The 13,417-nt window shown below is 40.9% G+C and overlaps 1 protein-coding gene across 7 annotated transcripts in view; it reads right to left on the bottom strand.

Annotated features, from left to right (window-relative positions):
• The window catches only part of ANKRD6 (ankyrin repeat domain 6), a 96,263-nt gene that overhangs the window by 55,867 nt on the left and 26,979 nt on the right, over positions 1–13,417 (bottom strand). The window contains exon 2 of one of the 7 annotated variants that reach the window (XM_054061544.1): positions 2,537–2,626. The exons of 5 other annotated variants lie outside the window; for them this stretch is intronic. The gene's annotated coding sequence lies outside the window, so the exon portion shown is untranslated. Of the gene's footprint in view, positions 1–2,105; positions 2,206–2,536; positions 2,627–13,417 lie in introns of those variants that run through there. One more of the 7 variants, XM_054061546.1, reaches the window with a different exon arrangement.

Below are 13,417 nucleotides of genomic sequence, written 5' to 3'. Positions count from 1 at the left end.
CTTGTTATTGTTTGTATTTGCAAATGGATTCAAATCTTCAGGATATTTTTTGTATCCCTGAATACAGGACCTTTTCTGGATCTCAGAATGCATAATCTATGGATCTTTTCCATCTATAACATTACAGACTGACAAATTCTTTCTGCTTGGTGTAATGTCTGCTGTTTAAAATCCACACACGTTCTTTGAAGCAAACAGCCTGCAATACAACTCCAAGACACACATTTTAAAAAGAACAGTTCTTCTCAATTCAAATATGTGTTCAACTCAATTATGGCATCTCTTCACCATGTCCTCCTTCCCTCTCTTCTGCTAGTTTCTTTACTCTTTTTCAGAAGGAAATAAAATAAGAAAAGGGAAGAATGCTGGAGGGGAAGTTTAAGCACATAAAATTTAGTCTGTTCAAAGTTATGTCTGCCAAAGAAACATTAATTTACAGTCACTGTAAAGCACACCAAATACCATAACAGTCTACGATGCACAGACACCAAAAACCTGTTAATAGTTCTTACAGGAAAATGTACCTTTATATTTATGAACCTAATGGTTTAATTTATTCTTCTCTGTTTAAAATCTTCATTGATGAACATAACTAGCTGCACCACTTTTCCATTAAGTACCTTGACTAGATGTTTCAGAGAGATTTATGCCCCTCCATCCAAAAGGGGCAAAACCACAGGCAAAGATAGCCTGTGGAGTGGTATGACCACGGCAGTGAGCTGCCCTCCACATGAAAACTGAAGAGCTCTTCACAGAAAAACAGAACAGCTAGTCTACAAAACGCTACTTACTCAGCTTTCTCTAACATTTGGGGAAATTTAGGAGCACCGTAGACAGGAATTAATTCAAACAAAGAAACAAGCTGTAAAATTTCTCTCCTAAACTATATCCTGCAACTGAAGAATCTCATGTCCACACTGTCCCACCTCTCCATTTAAACAAAACTAGTGATTTAACAACAAGCAAAAAAAGGTATGCAGAAAGGCCTTTGTCTATGTTTATCCCTGTGGAGACAAAGGTCACAATCAAGTTGGTGGAATGCTGTAAGTCAAAGGGGTAAAAAAGGAGCACATCTGCAGGGCAAAATGGACAGGACAAGTGACCCAAAACTGACCAATGAAATATTGCATGCCATATATGTCATACTCTGTATAAAGGTGAGGGACCACAACGGTCAGGTCTCTTCTTCTATGGCCAACGTCTAGTGAGGGCATCTGTCCTTCTGTCCCCTGATCGGTGTGTTCCTGAATCCAGCTGCTGTCTGCCACTGAGTCCCGCCCAGTACCTTTGCTCTTGCCTGCCCTGCAGAGTCAGTGGTGATGTACACTCATCAGGGGGTTGATGACTCCTATGGGGTCCTGAGAGCTGTTGCTCCTGTTCCTGCAAGGTCCCATCTTAATGTCTGGGATGTTTAATGTCTTAATACCCTCCACTTGGTTTCCAAACAGACCCACAATGGATTATTCCCCACCCTGCAAGCCATAGGAGAGGAAGGCAAGAAGGAACCCCCTCTGCAGGATTGCAGAAGATTGTGTTTAGCCCAGTTTGATCCCATTCTCAGTAACTGGGGCAACAAAAAGCTCCAGACTCACTGGGGGTAGGGAAAAAGGGCACATCTCCCAGTGTGCCTGATCCTGCCATAAATAAGCCAACTAATCCCCTTCTGAACTACTTGAGTTCTCCAAAACAATTATTTTAGAAGATGGGCAAAGACATCAGTCAGTCTGTATCATCCATATCCAGACATATCCATAAGGCTCTTCGATAAACTCTTAGATATTTCTTTCATGCCCTCGCTGATAACCACCTAAAGCAGAGTGACCTCTCAGAAGGTTTGCAGGGTTGCGTGCAGGTTTGGACATTCTCAGCAGCACAAGCCAAGCACTTGGTACATGGAGCCAGGACTCAGCACAAACAGCAACAAAGGGAAGGACAATTATAAGGAAACATCACAAAAATAAGGAGCATTATATGTTTGTGATAAACCTACGGTATCTTAGGAGCTGCAGAGGCAAGAGAAGTACAATACTCCGCTTGTCAAAACTTTCAGTAGGGACAGGCTTTTAAGAAGGCAGACAAGAAATCAGGTTATAGCTGCTACTCACCGAGCCCCGGCATCACCAACACAGAGTGAGGGAGGGTAATAACAAAGTTTAGACCTCAACTTAAATTCTGTTCTTGAACTTCAGTCTTTTCAAGTAACAAAATCATAAGAAAAGGGAGCAAACAACTCAGCTGCCAAAAGCCTGCCTAATTAGTGGGAATTCATTTGCTTCACATTTCTTGAATTCCTTTCTCCTTGTAAGACAACTGACTAAGAAATACGCCTTTCCTCAAAAAGCATCCAAGCAGAATAAATAGAACAACTAATATAAACTGGCAGCTGTAAATTAATCTATATAGTAGGCAGTCCAGAAGGCTTTGTTCATCCCGACGGCTTTGTTGGCTACAAACCAGAGGAAACAAAAACAATCCCACATATTCATTCACATCCGCAAACTGTTCATTAAACAGCAGTGCTAATACTTAATCTCACCAGATGCTGGGTTGAAACAAGCATTACAGTCACAGTGCACTGAAGTGTTGTTGTGCCAAATAAGAACTGTTATCGCATCGGCACAATCATCTGAAAAACAAGCAGACATGCATGCATGTGAGCAGAAGCCAGTAAGTCAGCAAGTCAAGCTTTTCAATTGCTGCTTAAACTCTTTCCAAGGCATTCATACTTTTTAAACTGCTATTATTTGAGCCTGTTACACACAGATTACAGACTAAGTTTAAGCTCTGTTTCTCCAAAAGGACCTGTAGGTCCTCCATTCACACACATCCACCTTTAATGCAGAACTCTGAGTGATCTTACCTATTTTTATTATATTCATTTTTATGTTCTTGTAAATTGAAATGAAGCTGAATGTAAGAAAAAGGACTGAGTTTGCATGGTAAAAGACCCTAATTTGTAGCCTCTTTAATAATGGGAAAAATACAGCTGTTCTGTAATAACTAGTATACGTTATAATTGTAAGTGCTTCTTTCAAAGTCTATCTCAAAGAAGTTATTAGATCTTAATCACTATGACAGATATAGAAAAATGTTTATCAAAACACCTGATGAGTAGTTTCGTTAACTACTTCTTTAACATGGAGCTATGAATGAGGACAAAACCAACAAAGGCTGATTCTCAATGTTTATTATATTCAGGTGATGATACTTGCCTCATAGACACATCACACAAAGCAAAAATATACTATTATATTCAACACAAATAGAACACTTATGTTTATTTGAAGCATCCAGAGCTAAGCTCCTCCTGGGTTCTCCAAAGGAAAAGGCAATGTCACTACAAGCCATTTACTTTTTTAACCTCTCTCTTGATTTCTGGTGTCATATAGAGTAAAAAAAAATCATTATATATAGCTGCTTATATTATATACTAGAGTACGCAAATATCATGGAGAAAAACAAAGTAAATCACAGCCCTCTCCTCCACTGCCATTCAAATGTATTTCTTCCAGGAAAATAGCTCTAGCTAATTACTTGCAGCAGCATCAGTAAGGGCGTGTCACAAATTATTTACCAAAGCTACAAGAATGAAGCTCATCCTGTGCTGGATGCGTACCTCCATAAACAAAATGCTTGTGGACATACCCTCCTTATGAGGTCTGACTTTTTGTTTCTTGATTTGTAGCACCATAGGCAAAGAAAGCTGCCAGTTTCAGGTACCCACTGAACTTAAAGCATTCAGAAAAAAATAATATTTACATTGAGTTATTAGCTCAAACCACAACACTATGTCAGTTCACACAGCAGTAGAATAAGTGTCTCAGGAGATGCTGGGCTGGTAGAAGATTTACTAGGCTAAAACATTCAAAACAGAAGTAAAACCAACTGAAAGATAAAGGAAGGCACTTAATGGCCACTGCCACCTTATGATTTGGGGTAAATCCAGTATATTTTGGAGGCAGTATGCTGTCATGGCACTGGACAGACAAGCATCTCTCATTGAGAAAGCACTCACATAGCATGTGTTCTTCAAGTACATTTGTCCCATCCATGTTCTTCATTTCACCTAAATGGACCTTGTACTGGACTAATACTTTTTTTGATCCTTACTTCTGTCAGATACTTGACTCACAAGTACATGACCATCAAGGTTGAGTATAGAGGAAATGCAGAACAGCAGTGAGCAGAATGCTTTGCTTGCATTCTGAATGGACATTAAATAGTAACAGTCTCCCAGCCACAGGACTCTAAATAGTTAAATCCTTGACATCTATACTGATGCATGAAGTACATGTAGGTCTGAAGTATTTCTATATGTTTCCTAAGCATATTTTGGTATACATTACTCAAGAACAGGATCAAAGAAGAAAAACTTGTCTATTTTCTCAGGGCAGCTACACAGTCACAAGGTCCCTTGATATGATCACTCAGCACTACATGAGGCCAGGGTTTATTTTCCCCATAAAACATCGTAAAAACATCAAGTTGGGTTCCTCTAACTGGCACAAGATTATTAAGACCCGAGCTTGAGCTACTTTCTTCCAAAGACGTTAAAGTACTCACTCCCACATGCCTCCTCTCAACTAGCCTTCTTTTCTGATCCACAGACTCTTAAGTTTATTTAGTACTTGCGGAAAGAAAACCTATCCCTTTCCTGCCAGCCTTATTGCTGCTTTGCTGACAGCTCCCTCCTTGCTGCTGCCTCCTGTGCTGCCTAGAACCGGAAAGTTTTTCCCAACTCACTGCTGCCTTCATGTAACATTCAAACCTTTCTTAGAGTTGAATTTACTCAGAAGCACCTATATATTTTTACATATGTGTTCTTTTTATTCACATTCTTTTTTACGCTCTACATTTATCTGAGGCAAGCTTTCCCTTCTTCTGTTCTGTAAGACCTCCTACCACACTGGACCTGCTAACCCTGCTCCCAGCACCTTTGGCACGTACCCCTACAGCCAGCTCCTAGCCAGCTCCAAACCCTGCAGCCCAATGCTCCAGTAGCTCTGCCCACTCTGCCCTGGGGTAAGGTAAGCCCTGGCCATACTGGTCTCTCCACCAACGCAGCATACAACCATCTCACCAGCACAGAAGAAAGCTTTTATTCCCTCTTCAGTAACAGCCAGGCCTGACACGTCTCACCTCCCACCTCTCTGAGCATCCCAAGTTCATCCACACTGCCCCTGCACAGGATCAGCATGTGTCCAAGAGAGCTCGTTGGCTTGAGCTTTTGCACCACACTTCTCGGGCTTGTGTTTCCATGCAGGCTGAAGAGAACTAAGGCAAGCCCCAAATGCCAGCCCTGGCATGGCCACCAGCTGCTTAGCTGGGAGGCAGCAGGGAAAGAACAGCAGAACTGCACTCATTGCAGCCCTCACACAGAGGAACGGCTGCACATATTCACACCGTCTATGTCTGGAAGGACTACATCACTAAGAAGCAGAGAAGCCCCTGGATGTAAGTGCTAAAAGGGTTACAGCAAAGTATCAACATACCCATTCCTAACTCAGTAAATTGTGCAATTCATTACAGGAAGGATTATGTCCCGGGGGCATCACACTCTGTCCAAAACACACCCACACAACGCTCCTTGTAGTTCCTCCCAGACAAACATCAGCAAATAAATATTCTCCCTGCTGACACCATGCCATCAAGTGCTAACGGAACACTAGGTAGCTCACAAGAGCGGAGCCATTTCCATGCCATCATGTCACTTCACCAAAGTAATAAACACAAAACGAAATTACACATGAACAGGAACTGTGCTTTTTTTTTCTACATGTGTGCAAGTACCTGCACCCCTGCAAATGTCTTGCTCTGCCACCTGCCAGAGACTTCCACTAGCAGCTGCATGAGGCAAATGCACTCCCTGTTTAACCCCCTCTCCACGTGGGAAAACAGTTCATTTTACCAGCTGAATGCATGCTACATATTTTCTTTATCTTTGTGCGCCATTCAGCATTCTTTTCTCTGTGTCATGAATGAATTGGGGAAGAGTCACTGATTTCTAATGAGGGAGAGCAGAAAGGCAGTTACAATAAAGGGACGTTGTATTAATCACATGTCCAGGGCAGACAGCAATACCAAGGTCTTAATCTCTGTCTGGGAGAAGTATCAGTTAAAGCTTTCACTCATGGGAGACTTCACATGGCAGGTGCTGCACACACTGTAGAAGTGAAAAACTCCATTATCCCTGATGCCTGGTGAGAATTAGAAGAGCAGAAGGGAAAAAAAGAAAGAAAATAATACAGACAGAAGCCACCACGCAGAATGAAGTGAGGAGAAATGGGAATTCTTGCTAAATTTTCACATGATTACGCATTAACAAATTTGAAGAGACTAAACAACATGACAGGCCAATGCACTTGTTCCTCATCTGTACGCAACTCAGATGAAGCCACATTTCACTTTGACACCGCTCCCTGTGTGACCAGCAATACCCATGCAGGATGGAAATTTCATTCTGGTGAGCAGTGTATGAGGCTTTCAGGAAATCTGAAGCAGAATAAAAACCAAACCCAGCAAGCAGATCCCAAGCACAGAGGTGACCGACACACCTAAGATGTCTCAACAGCACACTCCTGCTTACGCTCTGCACTGAACTTGGCTACCTACTCCTGATGCTCCTCTTGCGGGATCCCACTGGTGATCTAGTTAAACTCATTGAGCACGCACCAAGCCAAAGCAGAACATGAAGACTCTTCTGATGGAGCAACAGAGGGATTCTTCTCTCACAGAGCTAGCAAGCCAGATATCACGTATGAAATCATGGTGAGCTGATCACTGATATTTAGGGATCTCGGGATTATGACAATAAAGTCAGTAAAATATTGGCTTAATAACCAGTCATGCTCAAAGTCTTGGGAATTAACTAGGCCAACACTTACTAGGGAAAAAAGACAAGAGGTCCTCAAAATGCCACTGAACAAACACATGATCTGTAAACTGAAGTCCATATCTCAAATCCTGCATGGGGTTCTGGCCTTCCCACCCAAAAAGGAAACACCAGTTCCATACTAGGAATGTTGAGACAAGCCAGAACACCTCAAGATGGTGCAAAGTGAAGTATGAATACCGATACATATATTTTTAATTTCAATCATTTTGCATGCCACCACCAAATACTGCATTAAACTACCGTACCCCACACCAGTGCATTTCCTCTCTCAGAGAGGTAACTTCTACATCACCCCATTTTTGCTAACCAAATTACTTTAAGAATGCATGGGAAAAGCTAAGCATTTGCAGTTGCTCACTGGAAAGAGTGTGAAAAGAATCAGTCTGAGGCAAGCGCTGAAGCTCTCCTATGTCTGCTCCAAACCAGCACAGGTCTCATCACTTTCTACAGAGCTAAACCACTGTTTAATTTCAGAAAGAAATTTTGACTGTCTTTACATGACAAATGTGGTTTTCATGCAGGTTTTATTTCCCAGCTGGGAGTATTCAGCATACAGTATTACTGCATTTCTTTGTGTTAAAAATCTTAAATTATTAAAATCAAACTGTCAGCAAACTGTCAGGTGACACCCTTTATTACAGTGCATTGCTCTTGCACTTTGACTATTAAAGCAAAGCATGTCTTTCTCATTTAACATACCCCCCTGCTCACTACACCACATTATTTGTACAATATAGTCAGTGACACACGAGGGAATTTTCAATAAATTGCCAAAAAAAAGCACTCTCTACTTCAAGAAACATTCAGTCTCTAAATATAATGGTCCACACAATTATATAAATCAGAAATTATCACTAAGCCTCCATTTTCCATGGATAACGATAGATATATGTACTGTAGTCTTCCTTAATAAGTTTTTTGTCCATAGTTGGGGGGAAAAGACCATATGCCACAACGTTATTATAATTGAGCATATTTATGCTGTCAGAAGAAACAGTACTCTACCTTTGTTATTGCCATGATGGAAAACATTATGTAAAGCCAAGCGAACATGTATCCCAATGCAATTCCAGAGTGGCCAAGCCTAAGCAACCTAGACCAGAAGAGCTCAAAATAGGAAAACAATGAGAACAAAAAGCTGGAAAGGTGAGACAGACAAATAAAGCAGCAATTAGACACAGAAGTAGCTGGGTTGGTGATGTGACTGGAACACCCATATTCCAGTCCCAAGTTTGACAGTGACTTTCTCTGTGCTATTGAGAGTCACTTAATTTCTCTTCGCTTCTGGTTTACAAGCTATAGAGACGCTGATTCCATGTTTACTGTGACATCCAGTGATACTGCAAAAAGTAACACAGTACCGTTTGCATTGAGCTATAGTTCTTAAAAGCAACATGAAAAATGAAAACAGGGAGTTGGAGAAAATAAGTGCAAGGGAGGAAAATAACAAAACAAAGAGGAACACAACAACAAAAAGAAACAGAGAGTTTAGGACATAAGTTTGAAATTGACCCTTTATCTCAAGATTAAAGCATGAAAAATTATTAAGGTTTCTGAAATACAGTTTTCTATTTAGCTATCTTACAGCCTCAGGCAAAAACTCCCAAACTCATTGGAAAGCAAGTTACCCTCTTCGTACAGGCTATACAAATAAAAATGTAAAAATAAGGAGTGTATTTAAGTTGTACTCTCCAGGATCCGTGTGTCGGGCAATCACAATGAATCAGGACACGTTCTAGGAAAACAGTATACTGAAAAAATAATTAAATAAATTAAGGGAAGCACAAAAATTGCCAGTTTGCTTTTTGAATATTTATTTAGGTTGCATCACCAAATTGTCCTCATGGCAAAGATTTCTGCTAGCCAAAAGACACTTTAAATTTCCCCAAGCTTCAGCCACCTATTTTCAGGAAGAAGGAACATTGTGTGAATGTCCTGAAAACTGGCTTTGTTGGCTCAGTCTTCTGCTTTGAAAGGAGCAGAGGTTCATGAGCAATGTAATATCAGAGATGACTAATGCTACTCATACTAACACACGCCTCTATTTTTACCCTGCCCTCCGTTCTTCTGCCAGATGCCTGTCTTCATTCACTTCATCTCCTTAATGAAACTCAGCTATTTAGGCCCCAGTGCTTTGATTTTAGAAAATGACATAAGATAATGATAATGTATTTTTGTAAAGTATTTTTGCAAAGTAAGAAGATGACTGCCTCAAATTTTTTTTTAAAAAACAACATAACATTTATCTGTTCAAAGAGATATTCAGTGGTGACAATATCCCAGCTTCCAGAGGCTAAAACCACCACAAATTTCCATCCAGCAAACCCACCACCCAAGTTCAAACAAGCACAGGATGCAGTTATGGTCATACACATAGAAGCAGACACAACATTTTGTCACCATATGGGTGGAGGTTTTTTAGCACTGGCGAAGATGCAGCAGTGTAATATCTAACTGTCTGCAGGTCTGGATGTTTATCTGGGATCCAGATCTGTGGATGATTTGATTATCCCTGGATCCCACTGAGCCTAGGAAACCTCAGTTTTAGTATCGTAAGACTCCCTGAAACCTCTCATTTTGATATAATGCTCCCATCATACACAATGAATTTATATTGCTAACTTGCATAACCTTATAATATGCCTTGTTATGTGCTTAATTTTTAATTTGCTTTAATTGAAACACCAAGGAAGGAATATAAAGGTTAAATAGCAATATAAAGCCAGCATTTCAAATTCGTATTTATTACTACTCTCAAGGATGCAATTCATCAGTCTTGAGGAAGCCAAAAAAGGGTTGGAAGGTCTCATTTAGATATTTTATGGCACTGCAAGGATTGTTGTGATAAAAGCAGAGTACAGCAGTCACAAAAAGTTGTGCCCCTTCAGCAGATACATCGTCCATAAGGAACCCTCCCAACCCACCATTTCTCCTGTAGAGAAGATGGTACCATTATTTCCAAACAAGAGGGAAGAGGCAAGGCTGCAAGTAACTCACAACTGTAGCTACTCAGGTTCCAGCACCAGAAGCTACTGTTACTTCCTATGATGTGGCTAAAAAACATCCCAAAATTGGAGCACAGCTCCCATCACATCCACAAAAGCAGCTGCACTCCCTGGGATCACACAACACCTCCAGTCTCATGTTGTCCTTTAATGCACTGGGCAGTTCTCAAACTGTCTATGGGACATGCTCAGGAGATGAGAAAAGCCACGAAAGGTCAGTAAATGACATCTATTAGACTTTCAGAGTTGAACTACTCATTTCTGTTAGGCAGTTGGGTTGCACTTATACACAGTCTGGTTATCTTCCATATAATAGGGCAAAAGAGCATTTTTCTTTACCAGCTAAGATGGGCTTTAGTATTTCATATCACAGCTCTTTTAACTGACAAGTGAGATTAAGAAGATAAATTAAGATTTTTGTATACAGAACCACTGGTAAGAGGAAAGAGGTCAAGTCCCCGAGCATGGTGGGAAGCAGAACATTAGCACAGCTTCAGGCAGTCTGTTCAGTATTAGCTTCTCTGCTTTACTTTTAATAAACTGTGAACCAGCTAGTAAATTTGACCAATGCTTAATACTTTGATCTAACACACAAATAAAAGCAGACACAGCCCCAGGAACAGGTTCACTCCCAAGGTCAGTCTAACTGGGGAAAAGTTACGTAGCGGTTTGGGTTGATCTAATTCAGCTGCAGCACAAATTGGGGCCAAATGCACTGCACAAATGACCCTTGGGCAAACAATGCCACATCAGGCAGCCAGCAGGTATTAGACCAGAGAAAAAGGAGCCTGATAATGTGGGGCTGGAGGAGAGGTTTCGTAGCAGGCAGTGACCCTCCTTCCTCCCACACCTCCCGCTGCCCAGCAGAATGACTACACAGGATAAAGTACTATGCAGGATTCTGGAGCAAAAGCCATAGAACAGAGTAATGCCTTTCTGATCTGCCAACTAAATATGGATATTCAGCAATTTGTTTTCATTTGTTTTTTAGTTTTTTAATAGCATGTGACATTTACGCTGCAGATAAAGGGTATTACAAGAAATTCCCCTAGCACAAGGGAATTTACCAGGGCTCTTTTTCTCCTCTTGCACAAGGCTAATGTGACAGTTCTCAAATCTTAATGCGCATATTACTTCTGATTTGCATGTAACAGCAAATAATCAGAAGCACTTGCCTTGAAGGGCTGTAAGAGAATCCAGACTACTAGAATTATTATTTCAGTTCTTGCGTGTCCACAGCAATGATTGCCACGGGACCGCACAGCTCCCCTAGCATGTCCAATGGATTCAAAGTATTTCTCTGTTCCATCCCTGCTCATGGCAGCTTTTTAGGCAGGTGAACCTAGATGGTGAAATAGCCTTTTGTTTCAGCAACAACTGGATGTGAATGAAGTCAGCATACAATGGGTAAAAAGATACAAAGGATAGGCTGTAAAATCAGTAATGGAGTAACAAGAGCACTTGTGAGTACGTACCATCCTCTCCTTGTCCTTTTCAGAAAGCCACAAATACATCAACCATTTCCTGTAAGAGGCAAATATGGAGAATAGAAATCCTAAATTTGACCTCCTTCCAGCTTGAGGAAGTTGAAACATGTTTATACTTATGTCCTAGCCTGCAGGTGCTAACATTAAAAACTTATGAAGTAAAACATATGATCACAGTCAAAAGCATGTGAGTGAAAAGTCTGGGTGTCTAGATGCGGCTGGCACACTTTGGCCATCCTGCTCCCCTCTCTAAATTGCCATGACTGATTAAATGGCCTGTTTCACTATGCCACTTAAAAATATTAAGAAACAAAATCTTGCCTTTCTTCCAACGTAAGAATGGAAAGTGAGAAAACTGAGTACATTTACATAAAATAAATCTCTTCTCCATAAATGGTAAAGGTAAAGGTCGTGCATTACAACCTATCTATGACACCCGGGGAAACATCTGCCTCCAGCAATATCACCCATAGCTTCCAACCACAAGTATCAGAAAATTCAATTCCCAACTGACAAGCCATGTCAACAGAGGCATAAGTATGAGGCTCATATTGCTTCATGCAGTATTTCCACGCCTGTGCACACCAAGGCAAGGGAATACTTGAAATAAGCCTCTTCAGAATACCTAGATACCATTTAATAGAAAAAAAAAACCCACACATATCTTCCTCTAAGAGAAAAGTAGGCTGATGTTGCTGTTATCTCATTTTGGAGAAAGCTTTCCAGATCCCAACTGCATTATGGCTCAACTATACAAGACAACCATGGTAGTGTCTTATTTTAATATTATTGATTGGAGAGCAGCTCCAAAATGAAACTAATCCTTAAAGACAGGAGAATTAAGTTACTTTTCCCTGTAGGCTATGTGTGTTCTCTTTATCAGACACTTCTGCTGTGCTTTAAAATATATTTTACTTCCAAAGAACATGTTTCACAAGCCACATTTTCAAAAACAAAGAAAAAGTGTTCTGGTTATCGAACTTGTCTACAAAATGATGGGTGTGTCTTCCAAGAAGCAGTTATGATCAGACCTGCTTTATTTGTCTGCCCACCAGAAAAGACAACACTGTAATCAGTGCAGGCTCACTTGCAAGAAAACACAAGGTGAAACAGAAAATGTAGGAATATCTCCATGAGAAGGTCTGACCAGCAAACTAAAAGCACATCCTATACTACAACCTTAGCTTCTTCCTTCCTGAGAGGCTAGAGACAAAACAGTCTTGAGGCCTTTGTATAACAACAGATCTGCCCATATTTCCCTCATGAAGACGTGGCCTAAAATCAGATCTTTTGGAGATTCTGTATGGAATTTCACATCCATCTGGTTCGCTAGCTCAGAGGTTTCCACATATTGTGAAACCCAGCTCCACATTGACCTCTGAGCAGCAGGCATCATTCCTCTTCAGGAGGTTAAGAAAGATCTGACTCACGTCACCATTCACATTCACTTGCAGCCCCTGGGAAGGCTTGTGGCTGCACAGATAGTGCCACACAACAAGACACTCCCAACCTGCTCTCCCTTCTTGAATAGGGACTCAGTGAGACCAAAGCCATTCTTACAGCTACAGATGTCCTTGAAATAGGAAACGCCAGACACCTGGTAATGACCACTCCACTAGCTCTTCTGCAACACTATCATGTTACATTTTGGTTATCCTACAACAAAGGGCCCTCTGTCTTCATAAAATGCATGAGGAAGTGGCAAGCTGGGGTTAGGGAGAGGAGAGCAACAATGAGAGAACAGAGAAGCCTGCAAAACATGTTCCATCCTGGATGCTAGGTCCTGGAGATCTCTAGCAGTAACATGAGCCAACATTCCAGTCCTTAAAAAAAACCAAAAAACCAACAAATAAAAAAACCATCAAAACACCCAAACTTTTAGATTGGGCAGGATATTCCTCCCCTCGATGCCATTCTACAAGAAGTGCAATGCACAGCTGTAACTTTTCCTTTGCAGGTGAACACCACAATTTTCACAATATTCAGTATTTTCTGACTTGAAGCTTGAATACTTTCTATGACCTCATAGT

Source organism: Cuculus canorus, chromosome 3 (assembly GCF_017976375.1).
Source record: "Cuculus canorus isolate bCucCan1 chromosome 3, bCucCan1.pri, whole genome shotgun sequence".
In the NCBI taxonomy this organism is placed as follows: domain Eukaryota; kingdom Metazoa; phylum Chordata; class Aves; order Cuculiformes; family Cuculidae; genus Cuculus; species Cuculus canorus.
This window is presented reverse-complemented; position numbering and strand designations above follow the sequence as displayed.